This window comes from Anomaloglossus baeobatrachus, chromosome 3, assembly GCF_048569485.1.
Source record: "Anomaloglossus baeobatrachus isolate aAnoBae1 chromosome 3, aAnoBae1.hap1, whole genome shotgun sequence".
Lineage (NCBI taxonomy): Eukaryota > Metazoa > Chordata > Amphibia > Anura > Aromobatidae > Anomaloglossus > Anomaloglossus baeobatrachus.
The window spans coordinates 440,592,805-440,613,832 of NC_134355.1; the positions used below are offsets into that span (position 1 = coordinate 440,592,805).

At 49.9% G+C, this 21,028-nt stretch overlaps 1 protein-coding gene across 2 annotated transcripts in view; it reads right to left on the reverse strand.

Moving 5' to 3' along the window:
- Positions 1 to 7,465, reverse strand: part of TNK2 (tyrosine kinase non receptor 2) — a 337,552-nt gene extending 330,087 nt beyond the window's left edge. Inside the window, exon 1 of one of the 2 annotated variants that reach the window (XM_075340441.1) lies at positions 7,379 to 7,465. The gene's annotated coding sequence lies outside the window, so the exon portion shown is untranslated. Of the gene's footprint in view, positions 1 to 7,215 lie in introns of both variants that reach the window. The other variant, XM_075340440.1, reaches the window with a different exon arrangement.
- Positions 7,466 to 21,028: the final 13,563 nt, after the last annotated feature.

Here is a 21,028-nt window from a genome sequence, read left to right on the forward strand (position 1 = left end):
AATAAATACAACTTTGTATAGCTGAGCCGCAACTCAAGCACCAAGGCTATTACCTTCAGATCAGCACAAAATATTCCACTCGTACGTTTTTGTAACGGATTTTTGATAGGAAAAGGAACATATTTTCATGTTTCTATCAGACTTGTTGTATAAGACAGAGCAACAGATTAATTTTCGTTCCCATTATGCAGGAGTACAGCTTTTAAACTGGTTTTTGAAGAGTCAATAAAAGCCCCCATTCTTGAGGTCTGTGGTCTCGCCCCATTGAATCTAGTAGTTTGCACTGTTGCAGTAAACTAGGTCCCCTTTTAGGGTAAGCATACACAACAAGTAATACGGAGCGAGTGGAATGGGATAAAAAAAATTGCATTCCACTCGGACCCATGTTATTCTATGGAGCAGCTCCCATGAGCAATTGTTTTCTCAGCCCTAATCGGACCAAGAAAACAGTCGCAGCATGCTGCGGGTGGAATGCGATCTTGTTCCACTCGCACCCATTCAAATCTATGGGGCGAGAGAAACATCGCACTGCACTCGCGTTACACCAGTGTAACGCGACAGCAGTGTGATTATCGCATCAGCCGGCAAAGGAAGAGATAGGGAGATATATCCCTCCCTCCCCTCCGCAACTGTGGTCTGATCGCACAATCGGACCACAGTCGCATGACACTTGGCTCCCGCTGTGCTGCGAGCGTGAGATGAGCGTCATGCGAGCACTCGCAGTAATCCCTGTGTGGCCTCAGCCTTATTGAAAATATGTCTGTGTGTCTATGGTGAAAAGAACAGATTTTGGCCTTCTGCTCCAGCAAGTGCCAGCCTTTGAGCCTCAAAGCCAAAAGCTACACCTGACTTTCTGATAGGTTCAGATCACAAGCAAAATCATTTAGATCAACCTGGTTTAGTTTGTGAGGCTCCCCAAACTTATTGCCTAAAAAAAAAAAATCAGGATCTTCTCGATCAGCTTCTTCAACCAAATCAGCATCTGAATCTTCTCCTGGATTCAATGTCCAAGATGTTGGTGGAGTGGAGACTGACAGCTCTGAGCTATGTGAGACCGGCCTAACTGCTGATGCAATTTTTGGATAGTTCATTGGTTTTCTTGTTATTCCAGCAATCTTTGTCACAAAGAAATAGCAATCTGTAAAAAGGTCTTGTGGCTCCCTCTATACCATTGGAACAGCAAATGCCATGTGCCGTGGTTTACCATTGAGCAAACTTGTGAAAAGTGTAACATACGATGAGCAAGAAATACGAGGAACCCAAAGTTAGGCTGTGTGCACACGTTGCGTTTTTTACCGCGGAAACGCTGCGTTTAGAACCGCAGCGTTTCAGTGGCAAATTGCATGCGTTCAGCTTTCCCAGCAAAGTGTATGAGAAAGCCGAAAAATCAGTGCACACGCTGCTTTTCTAAACGCAGCGTTTTGGATGCCAAAAATCGGTGCGGAAAGAAAAGCAGAATGTCACTTCTTTTGTGCGGTGTAGCTGCGTTCTCTCCCCCATTAAATCAATGATGTGGGGTCAGAACGCAGCTACACCGCAGTTCGCTGCTTTTTTGTTGCGGTCTGCGGCCTTTGTCGGCATGCCAGAACGCAGGCATTTACCTGGAAGTGAGGTCAAGAGGTTTCCTGTTGACCTCACTTCCTGGCAAAGTCCAGTAAAGCCCCCGGTGTCTCCAAAGTGCCCGCCCCGACCCCCGACCCCCCCTCCCGAAAATCCAACATGGCCGCGCGCACAGTAGCGCACCGGCCGCCCTGCTCCTATGATTTCTGTCGCATGTGCAATAACACCTGCGACAGAAAAATGCCCCCCAGGCCCTGCCCGGTCACCCCCTATTCCCCCGGTATTCCCCCTCACCTGTCCGGTCGCAGCGCTATCCCCCGCGGCCCCCTCCTCCTTCACAGCAGACGCCGGCCGGTCACATGAGCAGAGCAGCTGACAGCCAGCACAGTGTTCAGTGAGAGCTGTGCTGGCTGCTCGCACTCTGCAGCTGTGACCCGGGGAGGGTGGGTGCAGATTTTTGGCACCCACTCTCCTCAAATGGAGGGTCTGCCCTCCTAGAAAATGGGGGGTACGTTCCCTGAACGTGCCCCCATATTCTAGAAGGTCCAGAGGCGACGTGGGACATCCATATGGATTTCTGCGGACCCATTTTTTTCAAATTTTTTGATTAAATTGGAGAACAAGGGAATGATTTGGGGAGTGTTTTTTCTAATAAAAAATGTTTTGTCTTTTTTTTTGCTTTTGTTTACTGTCAATTAGTTATGTCGGGTATCTAATAGACGCCGTGACATCACTAATTGCTGGGCTTGATGCCAGGTGACATTACACATCTGGTATCAACCCCATTTATTACCCCGTTTGCCAACGCACCAGGGCGCGGGATGAGTTGGGGCGAAGCGCCAGGATTGGCGCATCTAATGGATGCGCCACTTCTGGGGCAGCTGCGGCCTGCTATTTTTAGGCTGGGAAGAGTCCAATAACCATGGCTCTTCCCACCCTGAGAATACCAGACCCCAGCTGTCAGCTTCACCTTGGCTGGTGATCTAATTTGGGGGGACCCCACGTTATTTTTTTTTAATTCTTTATTTATAAATAAAAAAAAAACATGGGGAGCCCTCCAAATTGATCACCAGCCAAGATGAAGCTGCCAGCTGTGGTTTGCAGGCTACAGCTGTCTGCTTTACCCTGACTGGCTATCAAAAATAGGGGAGACCCCACGCCATTTTTTTCATTTTTTTTTTTCCTTATTGGATAAATACTAAGCTAGGCACCCTTTAGTGCCACATGAAAGGTACTAAAGGTGCCAGCTTAGAATATGCAGGCGGGGGTGGGACGTTATATATATTTGACATCCATTCATCCATTGACGCTTTTTAGGTTGTGTGCCCACAATCAGGGTTTGCAGCGTTATGGGCGCTGAGTGTTTTCCCTGCGTCCATAACGCTGCGTTGTGCAGTAGAAGCACAGTGGAAGGATTTTTGGAGATCCCGTGCCCACTGTGCTTCTTTTCTCCGCAGCATAAACTGACCGGTGGCGCAGCTTCCCGAGCCTCAGCATGTCAATTTATGCTGCGGAGACGAGTGTTCTCTGCAGGTAGTATAGAGCTCCACAGCAGCCTGAACCCAAATCGTGGGCATGGGCAGCTGCAGGAAGGCTGGCACTGTGTACTAGACGCCGTGTCGCTGGATCATGGCCACATAGCCTTAGGCCCCTTTCACACGTCAGTGATTCTGATACGTTTGTGCTTTTTTTTAAACGTACCAGAATCACTGACATACACAGACCCATTGTAATGAATGGGTCTGCTCACACGTCAGTGATTTTTCACTGCACGTGTCTCCGTGCGGCGTACCCGCGTGTGCGTGATTGCCGCACGGAGACATGTCCATTTTTTTCTGGCATCACTGATGTCCCACGGACCACGCCGTGGTGTGGTCCGTGAAACACGTGCCAGAAAAAAACGTGCTTTTAAAATAAAAATCATTTTAACTCACCCGGCGTCCAGCGATGTCCTCTGCAGCCCGTTCTCCCTGCTGCTTCTGAGCCGGCTCATTATTGTCGCGCATATTCATGATGCACGACACAGCCGACCCGGAAGCAGCTGCTGCGGGGGTTAGCGCCGGCCGGATGCTGCACCGCGGGAGCGATCAGCACCATGGAGAGCGGGAGCGGGCACAGGTGAGTTAATCTCTAAGTGCAATCACGGGCCACGGAGAACGGAGCCCGGATTGCACTTAGACAACCCATGTGTGCCGTGATTCACGGCACACGGAGGGACATGTGCGTGTTTTACACGCCAGTGAAAAACGTCAGTGTTTTTCACTGACGTGTGAAACGGGCTTAAAAGTGAGAATATTGTTGCTACGGCAACATTTTGGGTGAAGTAGCTGTGGATTTAAAATGCTTAATATACTCCTGAATAAAATCCTTGAGGGGTGCAGATTCCAAAATGGGGTCACTTGTGGGGGTTTTCTGACGTATAGGTACCTAAGGGGCTCGGTGCGCGAAGTTTATTTCAACTTTTCCAAAATTCAAATGGTGCTCCTTCCATTCCAAGCCCTCCCATTTATCCAAACAGAATGTGGAGAAGGAAATGACATCACAGGTTTTTTTTTCCAAAGGTCTGTGTTCAACCAACTTTATTAACACTGACAAGTCTTAAAAAACGCACTTAAAAAAACGCATGAAAAACGCATGAAAAACGCATGCGTTTTCAATGCGTTGTTTCTCAAAAAGCATTGTTTACAATTCTCCCCTCTGCCAGAGGGTGCGTTTTTTTCCGCGCGGAAAAAAAAGCAACGTGTGCACATACCCTTAGTCTCGATTTCCAATTTTGCACTGAAAATACAGAAAATAACTTTGCTTCACAAACAGCATCATGCTTCTCTGAGATTTTAAAGTCACTTCGCCACAAATATAGCAAAAGTTGTTGGTGTGGTTTACATTTACCCAGCCACTGCCACTATTTCGTTGACAGAACAGCTGATCTGCGGGGGTGCCAGGTGTCGCACGCACCACCACCAATCAGACACTGATGAACTATCTTAAGGATAAATCATTAAAGTACTGGACAATCACTTTAAGGCTATGTTCACACGTAGCATCTTTTTCTCAGTGCATCTTAAGTGCATGAAAAATGCACTAAAAACACTGCAAAAATGCACCGCGGCAAAAATGCATTGAGTTTTTACCGCGTTTTTGCCCAATGTGTTTTTAAGTCAAATCTATTAACTGGTAGGGCTCAAAAACGCAGAAATAATTGACATGCTGCATCTTCAAAAACGCAGCCAAGATGCAGCCAACAAATGATGCCCAGTGTGGACAGCAACATAGAAATCTCATAGACTTTGCTGGAGGAAGGAAATGCATGCATTTAGGGGCATCTTTGTGATGTTAAAAACACACCAAAGATGCATCAAAAGATGCCACCCTGTGCGCACTGAGCGTTTGCTTCTCCAGCAAAGTCTAGGACTTTTCATTTTTGCTGTCCGCACAAAACTTTTTTTTTTAGCTGCGCTTTTGAGCTAAAAAAAAATGGACGTCAATTCTTCCCTGCTTTTTACTGCGTTTTTCCCCCCATACAATGCATTGGAAAAAACGCAGCAAAACGCATTGATCGAAAATGCAGCAAAACTCGTTTTTTTACTGGTGCGTTTTTGTCGCGGGTGCGTTTTTTTTTGTGTTTTTTGCAGTCAAAAACGCACAAAAATGCAGCATTAAAAAAACGCTGTGTGCACACATAGCCTTAAGGGTGCTTTACATGCTGGAACATCGCTACCAATATATCGTCGGGGTCACGTCATTAGTGACGCACATCCGGCGCCGGTAGCAACATCGCAGCGTGTGACACCAAGGAGCGACGATCAACAATCGCAAAATCATTCAAAAACGGTGATCGTTGACACGTCGCTCCTTTCCTTAATATCGCTGCTGCACGTACGATGTTGTTCGGTACGATGTTGTTCGTCGTTCCTGCGGTACCACACATCGCTATGTGTGACACCTCAGGAACGACGAACATCTCCTTACCTGTGTCCACCGGCAATGAGGAAGGATGAAGGTGGGCAGGATGTTACGTCCCGCTCATCTCCGCCCCTCCGCTTCTATTGGCCGGCCGCTTAGTGACGTTGCGGTGACGCTGAACGCATCTCCCCCTTGAAGGAGGGATTGTTCGGCGGTCATAGCAACGTCGCTGTCAAGGTATGTGCGTGTGACGCTGCCGTAGCGATAATGTTCGCTACGGCAGCAAGCACCAAATGTCGCACGAGCGACAGGGGCGGGTGCTATCGCTAGCGATGTCGTAGCGTGTAAAGCACCCTTTAGGCTTAAGAGGTGTTCACTACTAGAAAACCCCTTCTCAATCACCATTTTTCCCCCTTAGTAAAATACTAACGCCTGTACTCCCCTCAGGTGCCGTTCCAGCGGTGTCATCACGAGCTCTCCAGAAGCTCAATAACCACTTCACTGTCCCTTCATTGGGACAAATCAGACATCTGGATGGAGAGAGGGAAGCTGCAGCTCTGACTGCCTCCAGATGACAATATACCCCAAAAGAGGGGACAGTGAAGTGGCCAGGAGAGCCCCTGGAGAGTATAGTGGTCATTAGTTTATACAGGGGAACATAGTGATTGAGAAACAACCCCTTTAAAAATGCAACAGTTTTCAAATCCATTTTTTCATGCCCTCCAAAGCCAGCAAAGAAAAAAAATACCAAAAAAAATTAACAGTTCAACAGCAGCACAAAGGTGCATTACTGAAATTACATCCACTTCGACGGACAAAATAGCTGCAGTATTTACACTAAGGCCATGTGCGCACTAGACATTTTTGCTGCGTTTTTTTTACCTCGTGTTTGTGCTAAAAACGCTGTGACATTGGTTCCATTGGTTGCGGACAAAAACGCACAAAAAACGCGTCACAAAAAAACGCGCAGTTCCTGGCCATAGCCTGCTTTGTGTGAACAGACCCTTAGTGGCAGGAATCGGTCCACTGTATTGCCAGAAAGACAGCGCTGCCTTGTGTGAGACATGATGGCATCTACAATGGAGACTGAATGGCCGTCACACAGGGGGGGGGGCAGTGGCCGTCACAGGGGGGGGGCAGTGGCCGGCACACGGGGGGGAAGTGGCCGGCACACAGGGGGGGGGGCAGTGGCCGGCACACAGGGGGGGGGGGCAGTGGCCGGCACACAGGGGGGGGGGCAGTGGCCGGCACACAGGGGGGGGGGCAGTGGCCGGCACACGGGGGGGGGGGGGCAGTGGCCGGCACACGGGGGGGGGGGCAGTGGCCGGCACACGGGGGGGGGGGGGCAGTGGCCGGCACACGGGGGGGGGGGGGGGCAGTGGCCGGCACACGGGGGGGGGCAGTGGCCGGCACACGGGGGGGGGGCAGTGGCCGGCACACAGGGGGGGGGCAGTGGCCGGCACACAGGGGGGGGCAGTGGCCGGCACACAGGGGGGGGCAGTGGCCGGCACACAGGGGGGGGCAGTAGCCATTAGACAGGTGGCAGTGGCCATTAGACAGGTGGCAGTGGCCATTAGACAGGTGGCAGTGGCCATGCCATTACACAATGGGGCACACAATCCATGATGGACGTATGTTTGCTACACACAGGCCATGGCCACCTCACAGCCCTGCACAATGGCCTTCAGACGTGCAGGCGGCTGTGGCACCATCCTCCAGTGCAGCCCTACATGGCATCAGCATCGTACCTACCTGTGTGAGGTCGGTGCCAGCAGGCGGGGCACACGGTGAGCTGCTGCTGCTGGGGATGGAGCATGTCCTGACAGGAATGTGCAGCCATAGTCTCCTCACTCGTCACACGCGGCACAGATCATCAGGTGGTCGCCACACACAACACCAAGTGCCTACAACTGACCTGCCCGCGGTCACACACGTCACCGCTCCTCTCCGGGGGGCGCAGCGAGCTTCTCGTCGCTTGTGGGTGCAGGGCGCGCTCCCGACATCGGCGGGAACCCGCAGGAGTGCGCGCAGGGACAAGCGTCCACCGTGCCGTGTAGTCACGCGCTGCTGCCATGGTGACCGCCGCTCACTGGACGTGTCCTGTGTGCAGGTGATGGTCCTTCGTGTACCGCTGGCTTCTCGAGGGGCGCAGACAGGCTTCCCGAGGGGGCTCAGACAGGCTTCCCGAGGGGGCTCAGACAGGCTTCCCGAGGAGGCGCAGACAGGCTTCCCGAGGGGCGCAGACAGGCTTCCCGAGGGGGCTCAGACAGGCTTCCCGAGGGGGCTCAGACAGGCTTCCCGAGGGGGCGCAGACAGGCTTCCCGAGGAGGCGCAGACAGGCTACCCGAGGGGGCTCAGACAGGCTTCCCGAGGGGGCGCAGACAGGCTTCCCGAGGAGGCGCAGACAGGCTACCCGAGGGGGCTCAGACAGGCTTCCCGAGGGGGCTCAGACAGGCTTCCCGAGGGGGCTCAGACAGGCTTCCCGAGGAGGCGCAGACAGGCTTCCCGAGGAGGCGCAGACAGGCTTCCCGAGGGGGCTCAGACAGGCTTCCCGAGGGGGCTCAGACAGGCTTCCCGAGGGGGCGCAGACAGGCTACCCGAGGGGGCTCAGACAGGCTTCCCGAGGGGGCTCAGACAGGCTTCCCGAGGGGGCGCAGACAGGCTTCCCGAGGGGGCGCAGACAGGCTTCCCGAGGGGGCTCAGACAGGCTACCCGAGGGGGCTCAGACAGGCTACCCGAGGGGGCTCAGACAGGCTTCCCGAGGGGGCGCAGACAGGCTTCCCGAGGGGGCGCAGACAGGCTTCCCGAGGGGGCTCAGACAGGCTTCCCGAGGGGGCTCAGACAGGCTTCCCGAGGGGGCTCAGACAGGCTTCCCGAGGAGGCGCAGACAGGCTTCCCGAGGGGGCGCAGACAGGCTTCCCGAGGGGGCTCAGACAGGCTTCCCGAGGGGGCTCAGACAGGCTTCCCGAGGGGGCGCAGACAGGCTTCCCGAGGGGGCGCAGACAGGCTTCCCGAGGGGGCGCAGACAGGCTTCCCGAGGGGGCGCAGACAGGCTTCCCGAGGGGGCGCAGACAGGCTTCCCGAGGGGGCTCAGACAGGCTTCCCGAGGGGGCTCAGACAGGCTACCCGAGGGGGCTCAGACAGGCTACCCGAGGGGGCTCAGACAGGCTTCCCGAGGAGGCGCAGACAGGCTTCCCGAGGAGGCGCAGACAGGCTTCCCGAGGAGGCGCAGACAGGCTTCCCGAGGGGGCTCAGACAGGCTACGCGAGGGGGCTCAGACAGGCTTCCCGAGGGGGCGCAGACAGGCTTTCCGAGGGGGCGCAGACAGGCTACCCGAGGGGGCGCAGACAGGCTACCCGAGGGGGCTCAGACAGGCTTCCCGAGGAGGCGCAGACAGGCTTCCAGAGGGGGCTCAGACAGGCTTCCCGAGGGGGCGCAGACAGGCTTCCCGAGGGGGCTCAGACAGGCTTCCCGAGGGGGCTCAGACAGGCTTCCCGAGGGGGCTCAGACAGGCTACCCGAGCGGGCGCAGACAGGCTTCCCGAGGGGGCTCAGACAGGCTTCCCGAGGGGGCTCAGACAGGCTTCCCGAGGGGGCTCAGACAGGCTTCCCGAGGGGGCGCAGACAGGCTTCCCGAGGGGGCGCAGACAGGCTTCCCGAGGGGGCTCAGACAGGCTCCCCGAGGGGGCGCAGACAGGCTTCCCGAGGGGGCTCAGACAGGCTTCCCGAGGGGGCGCAGACAGGCTTCCCGAGGGGGCGCAGACAGGCTTCTTGAGGGCGCAGACCGATTTCCCGAGATGGCGCAGCATGTTTTGTTTTTTTTTTTAATCAGATAAATTTTTATTTTTCACCAAGTATACAAAACGTGTTATATTTTCAGCAACAACGAGCAGAACTATAAACTTTCCCTCCCCAACATCCCCTCCCCCTGCCCCCTCAGCGTACATATGATATATCAATATCAAAGATCTTACATTTTAACCCTTCAATAGCATATATTGGAATGTATAGAACTATCTCTGCCCATAGTCAACATCTCCCAACTCTAATATTTATCCATATTGCAACCACGGATTCCACAATCTATCAAAAAGGTGCAAGTTGTTTCCTTTTCCCATATATGCTTCTCTCCATTCGAACAATATGATTAACATATGTGACAAATTCCCCTCTAGTCGGTGGGTCCCCTGCATCCAGTGTTTGGCAATTTCTTTCCTTGCCGCATACAGCAGTCTAAAATTGTTGTCTACTCTAATTTCCTCCACGTAACCTAGAAGACAGACCAGGGGTTGTCTGGGAAGTTTACATCTATAAGCTCCTTCTATTCTATTAAGAACAGTTATCCAAAAGGGTGCCAACCTGAGGTACATCCACATCATGTGGAAAATGCTAGGACAGTCGGAGTTACTCCTCAATCCCATTTTACACATAATTAGCAGGGATCTATATGCCCTATGCACCACGTAGAGGTGGGATAATCTTCCTGGTTCACTCATTGATAATTTCGGTATGTATTCCAAAACACTATCCCATACCTCATCAGTGATCCCGTCTATCTCTGCCTCCCATTTAGTCCTAGTGTTTACAGGGTGATCAAGCAAATATGTATGCAGTAGGTCCCTATATATAGTAGATATGATTCATCTTGTGGGTCCACTACTACACACATATTTCAGTACTAGGCCTGCCTGTACCAGCAATGATTGCTTAACCCCCTGAGCCACTACTGCATGCGCCAACCGTTTATACTGGTACCACCCAAGTGGGGATATCCCAAACTCATCCTGTATTTGTGTAAACGCAGCATGTTTCTTGATGGCACAGAATGGTGCTGCTCAGTCAGTGGCCTTTATCTGTCAGAAGGGGATGATTAATCCTCTCCATTATGGGATGGTTTCCAGGGACATTAAAGATTTAGAATAAAATGAAGTCACTGATTTTATTCTGTATAGGAGACGTCTATAGGTAGCATAAGTGGCAGAGTACTACCATTGTTCCCATCAACTATTGTGTCTCATGAAAGTACACAGTGGTAACATTAGTGTCCCCCTGGAATCCAAAGCCGTCCTGATTTCAACCACTCGTATACACTTAGGCTATGTGCCCACGGGACTCTGTATCTGCGGATTTTTCTGCATCAAAATCCGCAGCTTTTCCCCGGAATCCGCACCTTTTCATAGGTGCGGATTTGACGCGGATTTTGCGATTTTATTTTTTTTTTAATTCAATTGAATAGGCAAAATCCGCACGAAAATCCGCAACAATAATTGACATGCTGCAGATTTTTCCGCACGAAAATCCGCACGATTTCCGCTGCGGAAAAATCCGCAGCGTGGGCACAGCATTTCCCAAATGCCATAGAAATGGTTGGGGAGTAGCTGTGCTGCAGATTTCTGGAAAATCCGCGGCTTTTCCGCGAGAAATCCGCGGCAAAATCCGCGCATTTTTCGCAGTGTGGGCACATAGCCTTAGAGATGCGGTCTGCACACGGGTTAGAGCCATTCTGGGGGTTAGCCGGCCTGGCACTGCCCATGGTGATGTCAGGACAGACTCTGCACAGAAACCTCTTTAATAGATCACACAACACTTAGATTTCTTTTACTTTTTCAGCATGGATTTGAAAATAATTCTACATTTCTAAATCCTTTCAAAGATAACATCCAGAAACATTATTTACCAGACAATATAGGGTTAATCCTATGTACCCAGGCTTCCTAGAGCACATGGTCACCAAACGTCCAGAAATTCTAGAACAGTCTGAAAAAAAATGACACTTTTTTTGAACTGTCTGTGAAAAAATGTAAGACGTCCGTGGTTTTTTTTGTCAATTATTTTGACTAATTATCAGTTTACAATTAGGCTACCTAATAACTCCATAAAGCCATAAAAAATATTGTGTATTCTTGATTTTTTGGGTAAGCTGTCCAGAAAAAATAAGGTGGCAAACCCGTTGGAGCAGTGGTTAGAGGGAGAAAACGAAATGATATCCTTGTAGCGACTTGCTTCCAGTGATCATAGAGCTGGGGGGCTGTAAGTCACTGCACCACCCAGATAGCCTGAAGCGATCGGCTGCAGCATAACTAAAACTTAATTTTTTTCCCCCTGGTTTTACACTTCAACAGTATGCCAGCTGAGCAGAATTTAAACACTACCTGCAGATTACACTTCTGCAGGTCAATAGAATTTCTTTTCATTTATAAACCACACTTATTTTGTCTATGGGCGTAATCACTATAGTACATAAAAATGAGCACCATCGTGTTACACTGACAGAAATCTGTCCTAGATTATTATTAGGACTGGTGTCTGTTGGCATGTGCACAAATAGAAAACTTGCCAATACTGTACAAGGTATAGGAAGTATTATCTCCAGGTCATTGTATGCTATCATCACTCAAAAAGGCATGGTGGACAGCAGTGTGAGCGGCCTCTTTATAAGGGCTGCTTCTCACTTGCGAGTTTCTCGCAGTAGTGCAATTGGAGAAAAACTCGCATTGGAATCGGACACATGTTAGTGAATGATTGAGCTCGCATTTGCGATTTTTTTTCTCAGTCCGAATCGGACTGAGAAAAGAATCGCAGCATGCTGCTTTTTTGCGAGTTTCTACTGCGAGTCTCTCCAATGCAAGTCTATGGGTGCGTGTAAAAATTCGGATGTCACGGGACGGCACTCACACCATCCTAGTGACATCCGATTTTCTAAATACATTTCTCGCATGTTTCCTAAAACACTGGAAACGAGTGATGTGTCACAATGTCTGTCAATCACTATTCTCTGTCAGTCAGTCTCTCCCTCTCGGTCTCTATTCTCTCTCTGTCGGTCCGTCACTATCTCTGTCCCTCTCTCACAGTCTGTCGGTCATTTTCCCCTCCTCTCTCATACTCACCGTTCCCCGATGCGACGCTGCACGGCATTCACACTGCTGCGGCGGCTTTTCTATTTTGAAAAAGCCGGCCGCTCATTAAACAATCCCGTATTCCCTGCTTTCCCCACCCACAGGCACCTATGATTGGTTGCAGTGAGACACGCCCCCACGCTGAGTGACAGGTGTCTCACTGCACCCTTTCGAGCTTCTGTACGCCGATGTCCCCATGGACTGTTGGATGTCGCTAAAGAAACCTGGGAGGGACAGAGATCACCCCGTTCAAAACCGTAATAGACCATGTAACCCAAATGCAGGATCATATTGCAGCTGTGATGTCCTTCATTAAAGAGCATATGATACAGGCTCAAGGAGCACAGAAAAGGATTTATGATAGGCGGGCCAATATCCATACCTTTGCACCCAGAGATAGGGTGTTGATCCTGGTCCCCACGGCGGAAAGCAAATTCCTGGCAAAGTGGCCTGGCCCCTTTGAAATTATGGAATGGGTGGGTGAAGTAAACTACAAAAGTGTACCAGGCTGGTAAAAGGAAGCCTGAACAGATTTATCACGTGAATCTGATAAAACCCTGGAAGGACCGTCCAGCTCTGTCAGCAGGTCTGGCCCTTTTGGTCTGCACACAGACCATACCGGAGGTCAGGATTGCGGAGATGCTGTCGGAGCGGCAAAAGACAGACGTCAAAGCAGTTTGTAATCAACAATCACAAGTTTTTCTCAGAGAAGCCCGGGCAGACCACGCTCATTAAACATAATATCATAACAGAGCCCAGGGTAACAGTTAAGGTAAAGCCCTACAGAATACCGGAAGCTCGTCGGGAAGCTGTTTCCCGAGACGTGAAGACAATGTTAGAGTTAGGTGTAATCAAGGAATCGCATAGTGCCTGGTCGAGTCTGATTGTGTTAATACTGAAACCAGACTGCTCCATTCAATTCTGCAATGACTTCAGGAGACTAAATGCGGTCTCCAAATTTGATGCCTACCCTTTGCTACGGGTCGACGAATTAATAGATCGGCTTGGAAAAGCCCGGTATATCGCGACCCTAGACTTAACGAAGGGCTATTGGCAGATACCGCTGACTGAGGCCGATAAAGAGAAAACTGCGTTTTCTACACCGAACGGTTTATACCAGTATGTGTATATGCCATATGGACTTCACTGGTCGCCGGCAACCTTCGAAAGATTGATGGAACGAGTCCTGAGGCCCCATAGGCAGTACGCTTCTGCGTATTTGGATGACATTGTCATATACAGCCTGGACTGGGAGACACACCTCCAGAAACGGACCTGCGGGAGGCAGGTGTAACAGCAAACCCCAAGAAATGTCATATCGGGTTGAAAGAAGCCTGGTATTTGGGATATGTAATTGGGAAGGGAATAGTTAAGTCGCAGATTGACAAGATACAAGCCATTCACAACCAGTCAACAAGAAGCAGGGGAGAGCTTTTTTGGGAATAGCCGTCTATTACCGACGGTTCATTCCCAATTTTGCAGCCATCGTTGTTCCCCAGACGGATCTTACCAAAGGGAAAGACTCCGTCATGGTCAAATGGACCTCGACAGCCGAAGAAGCCTTCCATAACTTAAAACTATCTCTTTGCTCTCAACCTGTGCTAGTGACTCCTGACTTCCGCAGCGAGTTTGTGGTCCATTTGCATCGCTTCAGACACTGGTATAGAGGCATATTGTCACAACTGAAGGACGGAGAGGAACATCCAGTCCTTTATCTCAGTCGGAAACTAAATAAGCATGAACGGAAGTATGCAATAGTGGAAAAAAAATGCTTAGCCATTAAGTGGGCTCTAGAGTCCTTCAAATATTACTTGGTGGGATGGAAGTTCCGGCTGATCACTGATCATGCCCCTATCAAGTGGATGCACTTGAATAGGGAAGGGAATGGCCGAGTGACCCGGTGGTTCCTTGCCCTGCAGGCCTACCGTTTTACAGTGGAGCACCGCCATGGGGTGCGGATGGGGAATGCTGATGCCCTGTCTCGAGTGCACTGTTTTGTGGGTGCCATTGCTCAGCCGAGGTGGTCTAAGCAGAGGCAGGAAATATGTGAGACTCATGTGGGATTAGTGGATGAGGGTAGGTATATCTCGCCCTGGGATTGGTCCTATGTGACCTAGCCTGGTTGGGATCACCTGGCTACTAATGGATTAATGAGATGCGAAGAGCTGATGTAAAAGGAGGCTGGAAAGTTGGGGGAGGGTCTCCGTGTAGGAACACAGCCTGTCTGTGTAGGAGACACTTGTGAGTGGGAGCACTGCTCGATGTCTATAAGGTTTAGCTGGAAGGGAGAAGACCTCCAGTCGGTAGTTAGGATATCATCCTGTATAGTTAGCGCCGGACAGGCAAGGATTTATTTTGTTGGTGTTTTGTTTTTTGTTTGTGCTTCACTGCAATAAATCTGACCAAGCGTCAGTTACACCTGGAATTCGGCTGTCTGCCTGAGGCCTGAAACACAGTTCCACAAAAAACACGTGCGTGTCTCGCGTTCCGTTTTACGGGTCCGTTTTCCGTTTTTGATGTCCGTTTCGCCGCTACGTGTGACATCCATGTGGTGGTTTATGCTCGCCGTGCATGCGTGTTGAATGTCAGTGTTCAGTCCGTTTGTTTTTATCAGTTTCTGATGGAAATTGACAATGAAAATGCCTATTCATGAGATTCTGGTGGGTCTAATTGGACAATCAGCTGCCATAATCACTACTAATTGGTAACCTTTGTTTAAACTCATTTAACAGGGTTAAGGCCCAGACACACACATTGACTTTCCAGGGAACCCGAAAATGATACAACCTGATAAGGATCGCTGGTAAGTGGCTGGGAGGTCACTGGTGAGATGTCACACAGTCAGATCTTACCAACGACGCAGTACCGATCAGCAATCTGTATAACGATTTCGGCAGGCGTTGGGACCGTGTTAGGAGGTCGTTGGTAGGTGTCAAACACAGCGATGCGTCCTGCCCAGCAGGACATCACCTTTGTAGAAAATGGTCTGGACCATTCGGCAATGACTAGCGATCTCCCAGCAGGGGCCTGATCGCTGGTAGGTGTAATACATAACGAGATCGCTGACTAGAACGTTGCTGTGTCACAGAAACGATGACTCAGCAACGATCTTGTTAGCGATCTCGTTGTGTGTGACGTGACCTATAAAATAGCTCTAAACTATTAACTACTAAAAACGCACATGGACGGTATGGATAGCACACGTACATGCTACATGTCACATACGTGCAGGCACGGACCCATTGACTTTAGCGGGTCAGTGTCTGCGTGATGCCGGCGAAACGCGGACATGTCAGCCGTGTGAAAAATACACACACGTACAATCCACACGGACACACGTTCCATGTGGCTTTATGTGTGTGTGCCTATTACCATAGAGTAACATTGGTGCACGTGTGCTCGTGCCGCCGGTACGTGTCAAAACGTCCCAAACACGTACCGGCGGCACGGAAGTGTGTTGCAGGCCTGAGGTAAAGGCGGTCCCCAAGCGTGTTATCACAATATGCAGAGTGGACAGCAGTGTGAGCAGCCTCTTCCTACATCAGCATTCTTGATTAGAGATGAGCGAACCTGTTCAAAAAAGGTTTGCCAATTTCAAATGCAGTACGAGCGTGAGCTTGTTAGTTCAGGCATGGCAAACCTGAAAGTTGGAAATGTTCGTTTTCTGTCCCTGAATGCTGGCCACATTTCTAAAAATGCTTTTTTATTAGCATTTTCTGGTTTTTGGATAGGATTGCGGTGCTGTTTGATGTGGGGATGTGTAAAAATCAGTGAAGGAGCCAGTGACTCTGCACAGCGCCATATTTTGTTTTTTATAATTAACTTTATCTGCGGATGTTCCTGCAGCCAATCATGGCGCAGAAAATATTCTCACGGTGGAGAAAGAAGAGCTTCTGTGATTGGTTTGTCACATGTCAGTGTGCATATAAATAGTGACCATTTTGCATTGGGCTCCATTCTCTGAATGTTACTCATCAGGGAAGGAGCTGCTGGTAGACAGTGAGATTAGGGTTTAATGCTAGGCAATTTAGCTAGATAGGCTAGCGATAGTTCAGAATAGGGACGTACAGTGTAGGAAGAGGTGTTGTTGTTCCACAAATCGGCACATTAAGGCTATGTGTCCACGCGAGAATGTAGCTGCCGATTTTTCTGCATCAAAATCCGCAGCTTTCCCGCAAAATCCGCACCTTTAAAAAGCTGCGGATTTGCTGCGGATTTACCGCAGAATTGCCGTGGATTTTGGTGCGGATTTTTTATTTTTTTTCCCAATTTTAAAGCCAAAATCCGGATGAAAATCCGCAACAATAATTGACATGTTGCAGATTTTTCCGGATCAAAATCCGCACGAAATCCGCTGCGGAAAAATCCGCAGCGTGGGCACAGCATTTCCAAAATGCCATAGAAATGGCTGGGAAGTGCCTGAGCTGCAGATTTTCGGGAAATCCGCGGCTTTTCCGCGAGAAATCCGCGGCAAAATCCGCGCATTTTCCGCAGCGTGGGCACATAGCCTAAATCACAGAAATAGAGATTGGAGATACTTGTAGTGTCTGAAAAAGTTGCCAATGAGACATCAAAATAGGTATTGCTGCCTGCTCCAAATTACACTGGCCAACACATTTATAGGTATTGTTAGTGCAGTATCTACACAGTGCATCTTGGCAATTTAAACTGCCTTTAGAACACCACTCTGGGTATAACCACGTATTATTGGCGGTCCTTGGAAACAGGCCTACGCCTACCACTAATGCCGGCCTTGATTTAAACAAGTAAACTAAAAATAGCGGCAGCCTATGTGTTGCATGGACTATAACTCTGGTGTTTTATGGCCCTATGGGGTGGTGGCAATTGAAGCTACTATACTGCTTTGCTGTCTGCCTGAAAGGTTTTTGAATCTCAAGGCTCCAAAATGGATCTCCAAGTTGGGTCTTATCTGTAGTGGCATGCGTATGGGAACATCAGCCCTACACCTGTCTATCATCCACCTCAATATTCCCTTCCTAATCTGCCAACATTGTGAAAAACGTCTCAGTCGGGGCTAAAATTATATAAATTTGACTACTACATGCATGAACCGGCACATACACAAACAACAAGCATTACTGTGGTAAGCTCACTGCGTTAAAATGCAGACTACCATCCCTACCCAACCACCGGCCACCAATCAACCGCACGTGCTGCTTTCTCCTGTGATCAACACCTCATGAGTATTTGGGTGTCCCACTCAAAGTTGTCATTAATGAGGTTTCGCCAAGAATTTAGGACTACCAAAAATCTGTTCTTTACAAAACATTCTTCATTACTGGACAATAATGTAATGCATGTCTTCACTGTTTAGAAAAAAAAAAATGCCTGCCCATAGCCTGTGTTGCATGGACCGTAACTCCCTGGTTTTTTAAGGCCCTATGGGGAGGGGGCAAATGATGCTACTGTACTGCTGTTTCAGAAGGCAGAGACTACAAGATGTGTCTCCAAATATTGCGTAAGGGCATGTGCGCACGTTGCGTCGTGTCACTGCAGAAAATTCTGATTTGACAGCTCATGTGCGATTCAAATCTCTGCAGAAACACTGCATAATAGATGCAGTGTTTCTGCAGAAAAAATGCCGATTTCAAGCACTCGGGATGCTGCCGCTCCCATAGACAGAGTGGGAGCAGCATCCAAAGCGCATGAAAGAAGTGACATGTTGCATTTTTGAACGCAGTGATTTGGATCAAAATTTCAGCATCCAAATCGCTGCACTCTCAAACGCAACGTGCAGATGGATTATGCACAATCTTCATAGATTGTGCTGGGGACGCAGGACACATGCATTTACGCTGCAGTGCTAGACGCAGCATAAATGCATGCAATACGCACACAGCCTAAGGCCTCTGCCACATTCACGTGAAAATCACGCACGTGCCGAGAGACACGTATTTCCCCTGCGTGTTGCGTGCAGGTAAGTACGTGTCTCTGGTACGTGCGGGACACGTGTGTTCTACGTGTGCTATCCGCGATAGCACACGTAGAACCGGTAATTAACATACCTGGTCCTTCCTGCTGTCCGTGGTGCTGATCTTCGGTCTCCAGCCCTCCCGTCTCTCCGCTGCTGCTGCTGCTAGTCAGTGAAGTGAATGTTCAATGAGAATAATGAGCGGCGGTCGGCAGCAAGAGGCAGCAGCGGCAGAGACAGGAGGGCAGGAGAAGGTGAGTAAATGTTTTTTTTTTTTTTTACTGACACGTGTGTTTTCTCCGCCGCGTGTCACACGGGACCGCATCCACACTACACCCGTGTGGTACGGGTGCGGGCCGTGTGACACCCTTGCTGCGGGAGAAAACACTGACATGTCAGCGCTTTGAAAAACGCACACACGTACAAACGCACACGGACACACGTTCCGTGTGGTTTTACGTGTGTGTGCCTGCTACAATAGGGTAGCATTGCTTAACGTGTCTCTGTGCCGCCGGTATGTGTAAAAAATGACAAACACGTGCCGGCGGCACGGATGTGTGTCACAGGCCTAAAGGTTACTGTCAGTGTCCTTGGAAAGAGAGGCCTACGCTTTCCACTAACGCCTGTCTTGATTTAAAAAAAAAAAAAAGCCCGCAGCCTATGTATTGCATGGACCATAACTCCCTGGTTTTTTAAGACCCTATGGGGAGGGGGCAATTGATGCTACTATACTGCTGTTGTGGAAGGCAGAGACTACAAGATGTGTCTCCAAATGTGTAGAGGTTACTGCCAGTGTTTTTTAGAGAGAGAGGCCTAAGCCTGCCACTAATGCAGGTCTTGATTTAAAAAAAAATAAATAAATAAAATGAAAAAAATACTGCCCCACAGCCCACTTTATGCTACTGTACTGCTTTTTTTGAAGGCAGAGACTACAAGATGTGTCTCCAAATGTTGTGTAGAGATTATTGCCAGTGTTCTTGGAAAGAGAGGCATACGCCTGTGACTGATGTGTGGAAAAGAAAAAAAAAACGGCTTTGCATAGACCATACATCCATGCTGTTTTAAGGCCGTATGGGAAGGGGTGCATTTAATGGTGCTGTACAGTGTTGTCTGCCTGAAAGGATTTTTAAGGTATATAGTGTCATATGGTTTGGGAACAATATAAACATTACCAAATGGTAAAAATATAAAACCATCTTTAAAAATGCTTTGTCGGCACATGCGTGGCTCTCAGTAATGGTGGATGTACCCTGCTGAGCTCTGCACCACAGACATAGAAAAGGCCCGCTTACCAACCACCATACCGTCCGGCTCCGTCTGAGTTCTCCGGCTCCAAGATGACCTGCTCCAAGAAAGGGACCACTGCAGACCCAGCAGCACGTCCCACCACCGAGCTTCTGATGGCGCTAGCACAATCCCCCTCTTTCTCCTAGCTAGCTTCGGGTACGGGGCACTTGCGCTCAAGGGGTGCGGGGGAGACACCTCCCTCCCCGCAGCATCCCCTGTCCACAGAAGATTTGCTCCGCTCAATACAGGCCACGTTCCGGGTGGAGCTGTCAGCGGCATTGGAGAGCTTCACATTGCAGTTGCAGAGCATTGGGCAGCAGCAGACGGCAAACCTGGAGCAGCGCATGGACACCGCCGCTGATGCACTGGAGGCAGACAGTGAGAACATACAGGAGCACTCTGACAAAATAGGGTCGCTGGAGCTAAAATGTGAGGACCTGGCGAATCACCTGAGGAGAGGTAACATTAGAATTAAGGGGTTGCCAGAGTCCATCACCTCCCTGCAGGAATCCCTATCAGCCCTCTTTGCAACGCTGCTTCCCCAAGGTGACCCAGCACTTCTGCGTATCACCAGGATACATAAGGCACTGGGTCGACACAGGCCATACTCCTCTCCCAGGGACGTTATACTGAAGCTCCACCATGAGGACTCCAGGGATTTAATCCTGCGTGTGGCCAGGGACATAACACTACCAGGAATGCCGGATTCAGAGACTCTCTATGCGGACATTTGCCCGGCCATCCTGGCTCGCAGGAGGGCCATGAGAGGATTCACCCTATCGCTATCTAAGGCGAACATTAGATACAAGTGGGGTTTCCCTTTTGCCTTATTGTTTTCCCACAATGGCACTAACTTTATGCCCAGAAACCCAGAAAAGACCCGAAAGTGTATGGAACCAGCAGGCCTTCCCACCCCTGATGAGACCCCTCTCCTGCAGAGGTCAAGGCCACAAAGCGAATGGCAGGAGATTCGCAGATGAAGAAATCCGACCCAGTAACGTTTTATTGGTTTGGATTACATCTGGTCGGTTTCCCCTTCAAGGACTCTTATGCTTAGGCTGGACTCAGACGAGCGTATGGCATCCGATGTGACAGCATCGGATGCGATATGCTAATGACTCCCGGCTCAGGCTCTGCTGCGAGCATGAGCCGAGTGTCATGCAACTGTGACCCGATCCTGCAATCAGGTCACAGCCGTGAAGCTGAGGACGGGCGCTGCGGAGGAGAGGGAGGGGTTAATCCCCCATCTCCATCATTGTCAGCCTGTGCGTATATCGCACTGCACTGGAATAACATCCAAGTACAGTCCGATATACAGTCATATGAAAAAGTTTGGGCACCCCTATTAATGTTAACCTTTTTTTATAACAATTTGGGTTTTTGCAACAGCTATTTCAGTTTCATATATCTAATAACTGATGGACTGAGTAATATTTCTGGATTGAAATGAG